The sequence below is a fragment of the Oreochromis niloticus genome, linkage group LG3 (assembly GCF_001858045.2).
Source record: "Oreochromis niloticus isolate F11D_XX linkage group LG3, O_niloticus_UMD_NMBU, whole genome shotgun sequence".
Taxonomy (NCBI): domain Eukaryota; kingdom Metazoa; phylum Chordata; class Actinopteri; order Cichliformes; family Cichlidae; genus Oreochromis; species Oreochromis niloticus.
Window position 1 is genome coordinate 56,440,230 of NC_031967.2, and position 12,132 is coordinate 56,452,361.

Sequence of the window (12,132 nt, forward strand, 5' to 3'; positions counted from 1 at the left end):
CAATGCAGAGAGTCCTCAATCTAACTGTTGATAAAGTTTAATTGTCCACCAAAGTCTTTGTTCTATTGGCCCTTTTGTGGTCGAATGTATCATTAATCCCATGATGTTTTTCTCAAGCTACGTAAAAGCACGAGGAACAACACTTTCCATGTCGCCCGGTCCACCTGGACTCGCCTGTCAGCTTCCTTTCCTTACCCCATTCACTGCAATGCTATAACGTATTTCCCTACTCTTACATTATTTAAGTGGATCAAGAGAACGCATGATTCCATGAGACAAAACTGTGCTACTGCATGAGGAAATTAGGAAAATACTGTGTCAGAAAAGTATGTGAGGGTGGTGCAGGGTGTCACAGCTCACTAGGGAGGACTCAAATGCAGGACTCAGAGCTTTGCAAGGAGAACAGGGTTTATTTACAGCACCAGGTGAGAGATGTATATATATACAGTGAATGACGGTTCCAGGGGTCCCAAGGGAAGGTCCAGAGCAGGGGGAAAAACACTCGCTCACACTCCTCCAACCATAAATCCATGCTGTGCTTCACTCACACTATCGCTCATTCAGGAAATAGGGTCCAGGGAAACAGGCAGGGGTCCAGGAATGTCTGAGGAATGTGAGGGTGGTGCAGGGTATGTATGAGGACAACATGACAGTGGAGAGGTCTGTGGTGACAGATCTATGGTGGGAATGGGATTACATCAAGGATCTGTTCTGAACAGCTTCTTGTTTCCAGCGGTGATGGACAGATGAGGTCAGGCAGGAGTTTTCGTGGACTGTGATGTTTGCTGATGATCTGTAGGTGTGCCCAGGTGGAAAAGAGCCTGGAGAGGTGGAGGTATGATCACAAGGGAACTCCTTGGATTTGTGGTTAAGCTCTCATCTATCTCTTAATAAGAGATTTTCTTGTGTTTGACTCTAATGAAAATCCAGTGACAGAACTGATTTGTAACACAACATGTAGTTTCTAAAATCCTTCTTTGCCTTATGAGTAACATGAAACCTAACATTAACACAAATCAACTCAATGTCCAACTAGTGGATGTTAAGAGGTTAAATGTTTGTATTTACATTTATAAAGCAGCTTCTCTGATATAACACTCAGGATTACCAGAAATTCAAAAATGAATCAATAAAACATGAATTTATTTACTATGTCAGCTTCTGCACGCAGGTTTCTAGGTAACTACAGAAATAAAGAGACCAAACTCTTCAGTTTCAGACATACACAAATCCTAATGAAGCTTTCCTGTGCATCGTACAGCCACTGTATGATGTCCCTGCTGTTTTTAGTCTGCACCTGTGGTTCAATGTTCATCGTGTCTGCACTGAAGAGTGTCAGGTATCGGTTAGCCACACACAGAATGTAACATACCAAGTTTTTCATTTGAGACCTTTAGAAACCCACAGAACGAAACGAGAAAAGCAAGTGAGACAAAAGTTTATTGAGCCTGCAGAAATCCAACAAACATTAACAAAATAAAAATAACTCTAAAATTTTATAGGGCATAAAATCATACAAATTTGTTTAAACTGCTGTCACTATTTTTCAGCACATAAAAAAAGATTCTCCAGTGGAAAAATAAATAAAATGTAAAGTTTTCCCTCATTTAACAAGTGAACACACTCTGATCTGGGGTGCTGTGGGGACCAGTTCAAGACCAGCAGCTCGACATCAGTGGTTGGACTGGTGGACTACTTCAGTGAAGAGTAGACGACATCTGGCTCTGGTTTAAAGTCTGAACACAAACACACACAGTTCAAACAACAGAAAAAATTATTATAAGCTTTGTAGCAGAGGATGAAGCATCGCCAAAGACTAGAAAATATGGTAAAGCATATCTTGACTTTAGTTTCACCTGCACAACTGCCAAGGTAGGTCTCTGACAGAATTAATTTCCCCTGTGTCGGGAGCAGCGCTGGGCTCTCCAAATCACGGACAAACAGGATCCCACATTCTTGATTTTTAGTTCACAAACACTTCTTATAATGACTAACTACGCCTGACATTTTGGAGATGTTGGTTCTTTATACAGTAAAGTTAAAGTGGGATACAAATAACATCAGGCTGATCCTGCCACGATTGGTTCCCCCTGTTCAAATCACGGACAAACAGTATCCCACAGCTGTTGATGTTTTTGAACCCATTTTGCACAGAGAGGTATTTTTTGAAAAATGTATTGATAGCAATGTTGAATATTATTACACAGGAAAAAAAACAACAAAAATAATCACACCGTGACGCCTCTGCCTTTCTAAATGCAGGGACAGTAACTGCGTGTGTGTATGTAAGCGTGTAAAACCTGAAGATAGTCAGATTAACAGTAACAGTATTTTGTCTCTCCGCGATTGTAGAAATTCATCTCATGTAAACAGTAACATGGCGCAGAGCGTGAAAAATGGCACACACCTTTGACGTTGCGTGATGAACTCTTCCTCGTCCACACATAAACGCAAAAACTACGTTTTCGAAAATCTCCAACCTGGCAAGAGTTTTAAAAAACCTCCGTTTTCTCCGTTTAAACGCCGTTGTGGACGAAAAATGTCATATGGGTTTTTACAAGTCGACCAGCGCAAAAAAAATAAAATAACTTGAAAGCCTCTGGAATTAAATAATGGCACAGCCTCATCTGCATAAGAAAAATTACCAGTACTGGGCCGGTAAGAGGGAAATTTCTTTTGCAGTTCATCTGAAATGATGCATTTGCGCTTTGGGATCTTTTAAACATCATTAGGCGCGTTGCTGCGCGCTGTCTGTCCCGTCTGTGAGCGCAGAACAAGCGCTCACAAAGCAGCAGTTCGGGGATGACTTCAAACACATGGGTCCTCTGTCGGACTATAGGAAAACCCGGACATTTTCATCAATCTCGAAAATCCCCCCGGACGCCCCGGACAGGACGTGAAAAGTGGACATGTCCGGGGAAAAGAGGACGGTTGGTCACCCTACTGTAAAGAGGGTGAGCAGCTTGTCTCTGTTCAGAGTTAAAGGTAAAGAGCAGCTGTACCTGGACCTCCTCATTCGGACTGCTGTCTGTCCATAACTGACATCTTCAGTACTCACTCCTGAGTAGACCACAGTTGAATAAATGTCTGCAAAATAAAACACATTTAAATTACTGCAGGGACTGCAGTAGTACAACTACAGCTAAAATAGTCAACCATTTTTACTATTTACAAATATTAAAAATGGTTCACTAAAGTGAAATGAAGTAAAGTGTGAGTTCTCTGTGTCCCCACTTCTCAGTGGTTTTCTAACAATAACAGGAAAGTGTATAACTTTCTGTACTTCACACATTACAATAGCCTGAGAATTTTAATGAATCAGGAGCCCGATGAGCTATCCTGTCACTAATTTTCTAACCGAAGTTTTTAGCTTTCCCCCCCGATCTTAACAGCTCTGCTGTGAAACAGAGTGACCACAAACAAATGGGTCATCCTAAAAAGGAAAGTGCACAACCTCAAAGCTGCCAGAGTGAGACTCTCTTCACCACAGAGCAGACATGTTCTCACAACGTGACGACTATTATCAGCCAAATCTGTAAACACTGTGGTGAGATCGTTCGTCTGTTTCACATGAATAGAATTAAAATGATTTATTGTAGTAAAGAACATGTTTTACATTCACTCTGTTTATTTCTATGTTACACAGTGACACTAATAATCAGAGCTCAGTTATGACACTGCTAATGTTCACAACATAGCTGACATCTGGACCTGAGGCTGAGCTGACACCATTAGTTAAAGTCAAATGTGGCCTAAAGACAAATGCAGATGTGTCACTTTTGAATGAAATGCAGATGTTACAAATATAACAGGCTATAGTATCTAATACTGAATGAAGTTACATGTTATGCAGCTTCATTAGAACATTAAATGAATCACAAAAATCGATCTTTAGTTCATGTTGTGAAGTTAACTGGTCTGAATTATGTTTCTCCTTCAGCTGCTCATTGGTTCTGTCAGAGCAGGGGTCTGAAAACCATCATGTTTTTACTGATCATATTTCTATTCAGCCCCCCCCCTTTTCATTCTTGTTTCACAAAAAATTCTTTATATATTTAAAGATATCCTCACATGATAAACATTGTTAAAAACTATATTTTTGAAGAACAACTTTTGACCAGCACTACCAGCCCACCATCAAACACAACACTACCTCTTCTTTGTTTAAACGGCAGTTTTTGATGATTTGTTATTTTGATTCCAGTCTGTGTGATGTCATCTTCTTCTGTTGCTGAAATGATTAAAAATTAACAATAATATGAATTAAATGTGGAATGTTATTATTCACTTCATAACAATTGATATTTTATTATGTAAGCCAAGATCAGAGAATAAGTCTGAGTCTCACCTTCAGGTTTCCTGTGAACACATCGTCTCACCAGCAGATCAAGTAACACCAGCAGAACCACAACACAGACTGTTCCAACACATGACAACACAGGAATGAGAAAGGAACCAGAGAGTGATGGGGGGGGGGGGGGGGGGGGGGGGGGGGGGGGAGGATGTAGGTGGAGGTGTGGATGTAGGTGGAGGTGTGGTGGTGTGTTTGTCTAAAATAAAGCAAACACAGTCATTAAGTTGTCGTCACATTGTGAATGTTGAAAGCTGCAGAAACACAGACAGGTGAGTGTGTCACCTGTGACAGTGATCCAGCTGGATGGAGACTCTCCATGACCGCTGATGTCACACTTGTAGAGGCCTTCATCAGACCTGGAAACATGCTGGATGGTCATGTGACCTGTAGGCTGCTTCCTGATGAGGGAGCCATCTTTATAGAAAGCAGCTGGGAGGTTGGAGGGAGTGGTCTTTGTTTTACAGAGCAGAGTGACGTCATCTCCCTCCATCACAGGGAGGACAGGACTCTGCAGGATCACTGATCCACCTCAACACAGAGACAAACTACAGCATTTCATCCATTTACACACAGCTTCATCAACACTAACTCCACACACTCAGCTTACCAGTGACTGTCAGGTTAACCATGTTACTGATGGGACCCTCTCTGGACTCACACCAGTAAACTCCACTGTCCTGAGGGAAAACAGTGATGTCACAGGAAGAACCAGACCATCTTCCCCACCCATCTCCACACTGAGTGATCTTATTATTGGTCCTCAGAGTCCATCCAGCAGAGCTGTCGTCCTCCTCACAGCTCAGAGACACAAAGTCTCCTTTAAAGAACTGAGAGCTGCTGGGACTCACAGTCAGACGAGCTGTGAGGGTAAAAATGAAAAACTGATGATCTGTTACTTTCCATTGTGAAAAATGAACCCAATCAGGTCACATCAGTGAGCATTTCTCAGGTTTAAACTGTGACAGAAGAAGGTTACTGACCTTGGTTTGTTGTGCAGCTCAGCAGTGAGATCAGAACTAAAGAGAAATGACACTCAGGTTGATTTGAGGAGAACATAAAGAACAACTCCACACAAACAGCTGACAAACACACAAACTTGTCTTTCTTTTGATCTATCTGCTCATTTTCAATCTGATGCCAACAACATGTTTGAATGAAGTTTGGAGTGACATAGGGGAAAAGTGTATAAAATTAAAATAATAATTATAATAATATTTTTTTTTAAACGCTGGTAGAAGATCTTACAAGTATTCACAGAGTTGGGACTCTTCATTCTTCTCTATCACTGTTTTTAGCTTAAAAGCAGGTTTTTATGCATACTAACTAAATTGAGTACACTTTGGTACCCCTATTTCTGAGAGTGTATAAGCAAACTATGTGCTACTTTTGAATAATCCTGTACAGTCATGTGTCCACTGTGCAGCTGTGTTGATATAATGAGTGAATGATTTGAGCTTTTCACTGCCTGCTGTGTTTCCTCGACTCCTGAGCAAAGATAAAGAGTCAGTTCAGACCTGCAGTTGGTCCTCGTGGTGTTTTGAACTTGAATTCAGCCTGATTTGTTTTTCATGTCTTCTCCTCCATCATCAGTTATCAGGAGAGCAGACAGTCAAAGTACAAGAATTCAAACAAACACAGAGATTCTACTTACAGAGCAGACACAGCACAGATGTTTCCTTCATCGTCCTTCTCACTCATTTCAGCTTTTTCTCATTTCTCTCACTGACACCAAGTAAAGCCCGCCCTCTTCCTCTGAGCACCAGCTTTCTATTGGTTCAAACACAGTTGTGGGGGGCTACAAATATTCACTGTAAAGATACAAGTCATCAGATAACTTAAAAAACAATAACTATACTCACACAGCACTTTTTTTTCTTCATTCTTCATTTTTTGGAATTAAACATTTGTCAGTTCACATATATGAAAAGAAACATGGAAAAATTGTCCTCTGCTCTCAGTGATCTGTAGTTTGGTTGATGAACAAATCCATTTCCATGTAGTGGACGTCCCCCTCAGTGAGAGAGGCAGATATGAGCTGAAACACAGGAATCAAACCAGGGACGCTGCTGTTATGGAGCTGAACTGGAACCATTCAGACACTGAGGCCCTCTGAAAACAAACAAGAGAGACAGACTCATGACAGAAAAGCTGATCAGCCGATTATTGATAAGTTTCATGATTGAAGTAGCAACAGGAGAGGGAGGGAGAGAGAAGAGGCAGTCGCTCCATATATCGGTTGTTAAGCTTAACGTGGGAACGCTTTACAAACATTCAGAGATGAACTTACACACTTGCTTTACTTCTCTGGGATAACTTCCTCGTTGATGAAATGCCGGTTTGGTAGCGAGGCTCCAAATGCTCAACCAGACCGCTGACAGGTCTCGCACGCCACAGCCGCTCTATCATGTGACGCATATTCCTCCGACGTGCTAAGGTCATGAGCTGAGTTACGCCATGTCACAAGTTTTGTGAGGTGCTTTCGTGATATTTAATGGATCGGATTACATTTTTTATTTCTCTCCAATATCCGATCCAGTAATTTAGTTCAGTATCGGACCGATACCGATACGTAATATCGGATCGGTCCATCTCTAGTTTGGGGATCAGTTTTCTGAAGGTGATATCAGAGCTGATCGAAGAGACACAGTCTTCTTCTTTTGTTCAGGTGATCATGTGAATAAACGGGGAGAGATGTGATTTATAAGTGATTTATTTACTTCATAGGATATGATAAAAGATGCGTGTGAGCAGTTTTGCCCAAATATAGGATTTAAGAAGCAGGTTGGCAAGTTAAGCTACACATGCTTTAAGTTACACAAACTAGACAACATCCTGGCAGTATTGTCCTGCCAGGATAATTGACAGCACAGAGTCAGAGGTGATGCTTGTTGGCACCGGGCCAAATCTAAAGCTGGTCCTCCTCTGGGACTTTACCTGTAGCTGGAGCTGGGAGTTTGTTTAAACTGGTCGTGTTTAGTCTGTGTTCACTCGCCGCAGGACGTCCTCTGGTTGTCTCCATGGAGACGGCCCTGCTTGATGAAGAAACTCAGGAATTCGGTGAAGACTATGATGACATCGCTGCTGATGTCACCACCGAGCATGACTTCTGATCTACAGCGAGCGACGGCGCTGCATTCAGAGTGCACACATGATAGACCTGACCTGCTCCATGTGACCAGGTCCTCACAGGTTTCAGGTGTTGAATGAGGAGTTCATTGATGTTTTTATCTTATTCTGATATTTGTTTTGCCATATTGTATTTTATTTTTTATGCATAATGTAAAATATGTTGACCTGTGTTGTCTTTAATATTCTGAATGCTCTAAAAAAGTTTTCATATTTTGGGATAAACAGAGTCTGAGTTCTGAGGTTTTCCTCAGCTGCTGTTCACTCGTCCTGACTTTGTGTTGCTGCAGGTGTTTGTACGAGCTGTTTCACATCAGGGAGAGTTTGAGCCTCACATTGAACCAACAACCATAATACATCTGCCTCTCCAGTTCAGAGTTACAGTGAGGCTGTAGCATGTCCCAGCTGTCACAGGCTGAGAGGCAGGGTTCACCCTGGACATTAAGAACTACTCAGACTGGCTGATTTACATAAAATCCACTAACCAGCCAAGAAAACATCCATTACTGAGATCGAGTTACCTGGACTTGGTGGTTTTGAATGATTTTACATATTTGACCATGATTAGACATCTGAAGCTTCGTTATCACAGATATAAACAGCTTTGGTTTTGACACATCTGCTGGATGGACTCCTGTGACTGCTCAGAGAGAAGCTGGCTGTTTGTTGGCCTGCTGTGTCTCAGAGTGATGTTTCCTAATTGCAAGCTTGCAGTTTGATCCCCATGTTGCTTCTGATGCAGTTAGAGGGTGAATGCTTGTAGTATTACTGGTAATTTCACTGCTGTGAAACGTGTGCCTGACAGTGTGGTGTGCACTGATTCGATCTTTATCACAGTTTTGCATTGTGCCATGTGACTGGGCTGTGTGTCATGTGGAGACTGTGTGCAGGGAGGAAAAGGACCCAAAATGCAGACTCACGGAAACAAAAGGTGAACTTAAACACAGCTTTAATGCTGGATGGCAAAACAGAAAACTGGCTGAACTAGAATACAAAATGAACTAACTCGGCAGACTGGCAGACAGAACACACAGCATAGTAGATGGCAGATCGCAACACAGAGAAACACAGGGCTTAAGTACACAGAGGGAGCAATCAGGGAATGGGAAACAGGAGGGAAACACAGCTGGGGCAAATCAGGCCTAACGAGACAAAGGAAGCAAAACCAAACACATTAATATGAGACACAGACCTTCAAAGTAAAACAGGAAACACAGACTGAACTGACAGACACAGACACTGACTGGACACAGAATAGAGGGAGTATGGAAACCAAAACCTGAGAACTACATAATCAAACACCAAGAAGAACTGGGGAAAAATAGAAATGCAAAACAGAAACCAAAACCTTCACAGAAATAAACAAGAGAACAAAAATAAAGGGTACAAAACAGAAACCACTGGGTCAACGAGCCAGGAACCCTAAAACTGTGGGCATACTGTGGGTACGCTGCAGGCCCACACTGAGGCCTTCTCTGCTGCACTGCAGTGATGGGCTCAGATGCATGCCAGTGCTGGGTGCAGATCTTCTGACATTATGTTCCAGAGTTAATCAAACTGAAGTTTTTTGGCAGCTGGATTGACATTAGCACAAAAGTGAGCGGGGACATTTTCTCCATGATGGATGTTTTTTGTGGGACTGAACAATAAGTTTCCTGATTTTGAGTGTTTAGAAAAGAGAGAGCAGTCAGCATTAATCAGCAGCTGGCTGTCAACAGGCTGTGTGCTGATGTGACCCTCGAACTGTGGCTGAACTGGTCACTGACTTTAACGCAACCCCCTGATCCCACTTCTCTTTTTGGTTTGTGTTCTCACTGATGAGCTCCATTACCTCGCATGCTTTTTAGTTTGCCTTTCCTGATTGTTCTGTTCCTTTTTTATCTGTATGTATTATTGTCGAGTCTATCTAACACAATAAAGCACCCTGAGGCGACTGTTGTTGTGATTTGGTGCTGTATAAATAAAACTGAATAAAACTGAATTTATATCTTTTCAGTTTCTCTATCATGTCTGACTCGTTACTGTTAAACTGACATACTGACTACAGCACTGTAGAAATACACTGTTCAAATCTGTCTTCCTTGATATCTGTAACAAAACAGCACCATAATTTGACACTCTATAGTTCTGTACACTGAGCCCTTATTAGAAAGGAAGTGGTCGGGCTGAGGTTTGTGTTGTTCAAACTCCCATTCATTCGTGATGCAGACATCATGAAGAGTCCATCAGTATATCTGCTCCTTGGTAAGTCAAACAAAGAGCTCCGACACTCGTTTGTTCTACTCTTAAATTCCAAAAACATGACTTTAACTTCATAAATGTTTTGCTGCTCGCTGCATATTTGTGCACATTTATCACCGCTGCCAGTAAATGACTGTAAATGACTTTGTGTGTGTCCTTAACAGGGAAACAGAGGTTTTCTTAATAAATCACACTTGAATTTTTTTTTCATTTTAAAATTATTTAAATGAGAATCAAAATACTTTATTGATCCCTATGAGAAATTATGTTGGTTACAGTGCTCCAGTACAAACAGTAACAAAAACAGACAACACAGGAAGTAAGAAATAGCACAATATATACAATATATAAGTCACTTACTGATAAATATCTGAATAAGAAAGAATATGCTTCTATCCAAATAAAACAGCTCTTGCAGCAAGGGTTTTCTCTCACCCTGGATTCATCTTTATTCGGCAATTTTTAAACCGTCATGTGAAGATCTCACTTTCACATCACTGAATGTCATCACACCATCAGGTCACCACTGTGTCACATTATTTATACAAAACATATGAACAGAATAGATGTTGACCAAAGTGCTACACAGAAGTAAAACTGTTAACAGACAATCAAACCAAAGCAAAGAATAAAAGACACAGATAAAGTGTTAATATAAACATAAATAAAATAACAATGACAAACAAACGCAAATAAAATAATGAGAGATATGTTGGGAAAATTAGAGTGCAGGTCAGGACTAGTTAGAATCTTTTGATAAGAGTTTTCCAGCTCGGATTTGAAGACTGTGACTGAGGGAGATGTACTGATGGGAAGAGGGAAGTGATTCCAGAGATTCAGAGCTGAAACGGAGAACGGCCAGGCAGCAGCACAGGTCAGTGAGGAATCTGCAATTGCTAAAAGCTGCCGATCAGCAAACATTAGTGAGCAGTTTGTGAGACATAAAAGGAGATTTAATAGACAGTACCAGTCAAAGGTTTTAGATCACCCCAATTTTTCAATTTTTTAAATTGAGAATGATGCAGTTTAATCTCTCATTGCACTCTGAAATGAATGCATAGTAAAAAAAAAAAAATCTAAAGTTTTGACTCAAAGTAGCAGATATAACAGCTGAACATGCTCGTATCATTCTTTCTACAATAGAAATATTCTTTAGAAAGTTCTTTCCATATCTGTACCTTGTACGTTGCTTTGCTTTCACTCTTCTGTCCAGTTCATCCCAAACCAGCTCAATGGGGTTTAAGTCTGGAGACTGTGCTGGACACTCCACTTTTCCAAGCTTACCATCTTGTTCCTTTTTCCTGAGGTAGTTCTGGCCTAGCTTGGACTTACGTTTTGGGTCATTAGCTTGCTGTATGGTGAGCTCCTGATCAACTAGGCACATACAAGAGGGTATTGCATGGTGCTGCAGAATACTGTGGTAGCCGTTTTTGCTTCAGGGTTCCTCTCACTCTGTATAAGTCAACAACCCTGGATCCAGCAAAACAGCTCCAGATTATCACACTTTCTCGTCCATGTTTGACAGTTGATGCCACACACTGCGGAAACATCCTTCACCTACTCAACGGCATACAAAGAACCTACGTGATGAACCGAGGATTTCAAATTGTGATTTATCACTCCATAATACCTTCTTCCAGTCTTCAGCACTCCAATGGTGATGTTTCATGGCCCAGGCAAGCCTATTTGTCATATTCTGATATCTTACCAATGGCTTTCTTGCTGCAACTCGTCCTGTCAAACCAGCAAGTCTATTTCACAGTTGAAACTGAGTGCCATGGCTGTGGCGGCAGATGTGTGAAGTGGTGACAGAAGGATCCATGTGCAGGCACTGATTTTACTGCAGTGAACTTTATTTACAAGTGATAACAAACCTAACAGAAGTAGAGATGGCAGGGTCCAAAACCTAAGAAAAACCTAAACTCAGAAAACTAACTAATAAACCTGAAACGGTGATACGCAGATGAAACACAGGGGATGACAAGCAGAATGATACACAGACAGACCAACAAGGAGCAAAGGAGAAGACACACTATATATACACTGAGGGAAATTAAGCAAAACAGAATACATTCACATACAGTGCTCAGCATAAATGAGTACACCCCCTTCAAAAGGTACAAATTTAATCAGCAGCTCAATGAACAAAAGAACAATTTCCAAAATTTTCACAACGCTGAGTTTTATTGAACACTTGTTTAACTCCATAACATGAAATTAAGGTTAATAATATAGCTTAGATCACAAAATCTTCAGTTGTACTCAAATTGGTTGAAGCAAAAATGAATACACCCCGCAACAAAAACTACTATATCTAGTATTTTGTATGACCACTGTGATTTTCAAGGACAGCACCAAGTCTTCTAGGTGTGGGATGAACAAGTTGGCGACATATTGCAACATCGGTCTTT

General features: G+C 41.1%; 1 long non-coding RNA gene across 1 annotated transcript; it reads right to left on the reverse strand.

Moving 5' to 3' along the window:
- Nucleotides 1–1,422: 1,422 nt before the first annotated feature.
- LOC102081794 (uncharacterized) lies at nucleotides 1,423–4,486 on the reverse strand. Its single transcript, XR_268038.4, has 4 exons — nucleotides 4,349–4,486; nucleotides 4,154–4,231; nucleotides 3,003–3,087; nucleotides 1,423–1,736 (listed from the first exon to the last, which is right to left on the reverse strand). It is a non-coding gene; the product is annotated as an uncharacterized LOC102081794 (long non-coding RNA).
- Between the last annotated feature and the right edge of the window lie 7,646 nt (nucleotides 4,487–12,132).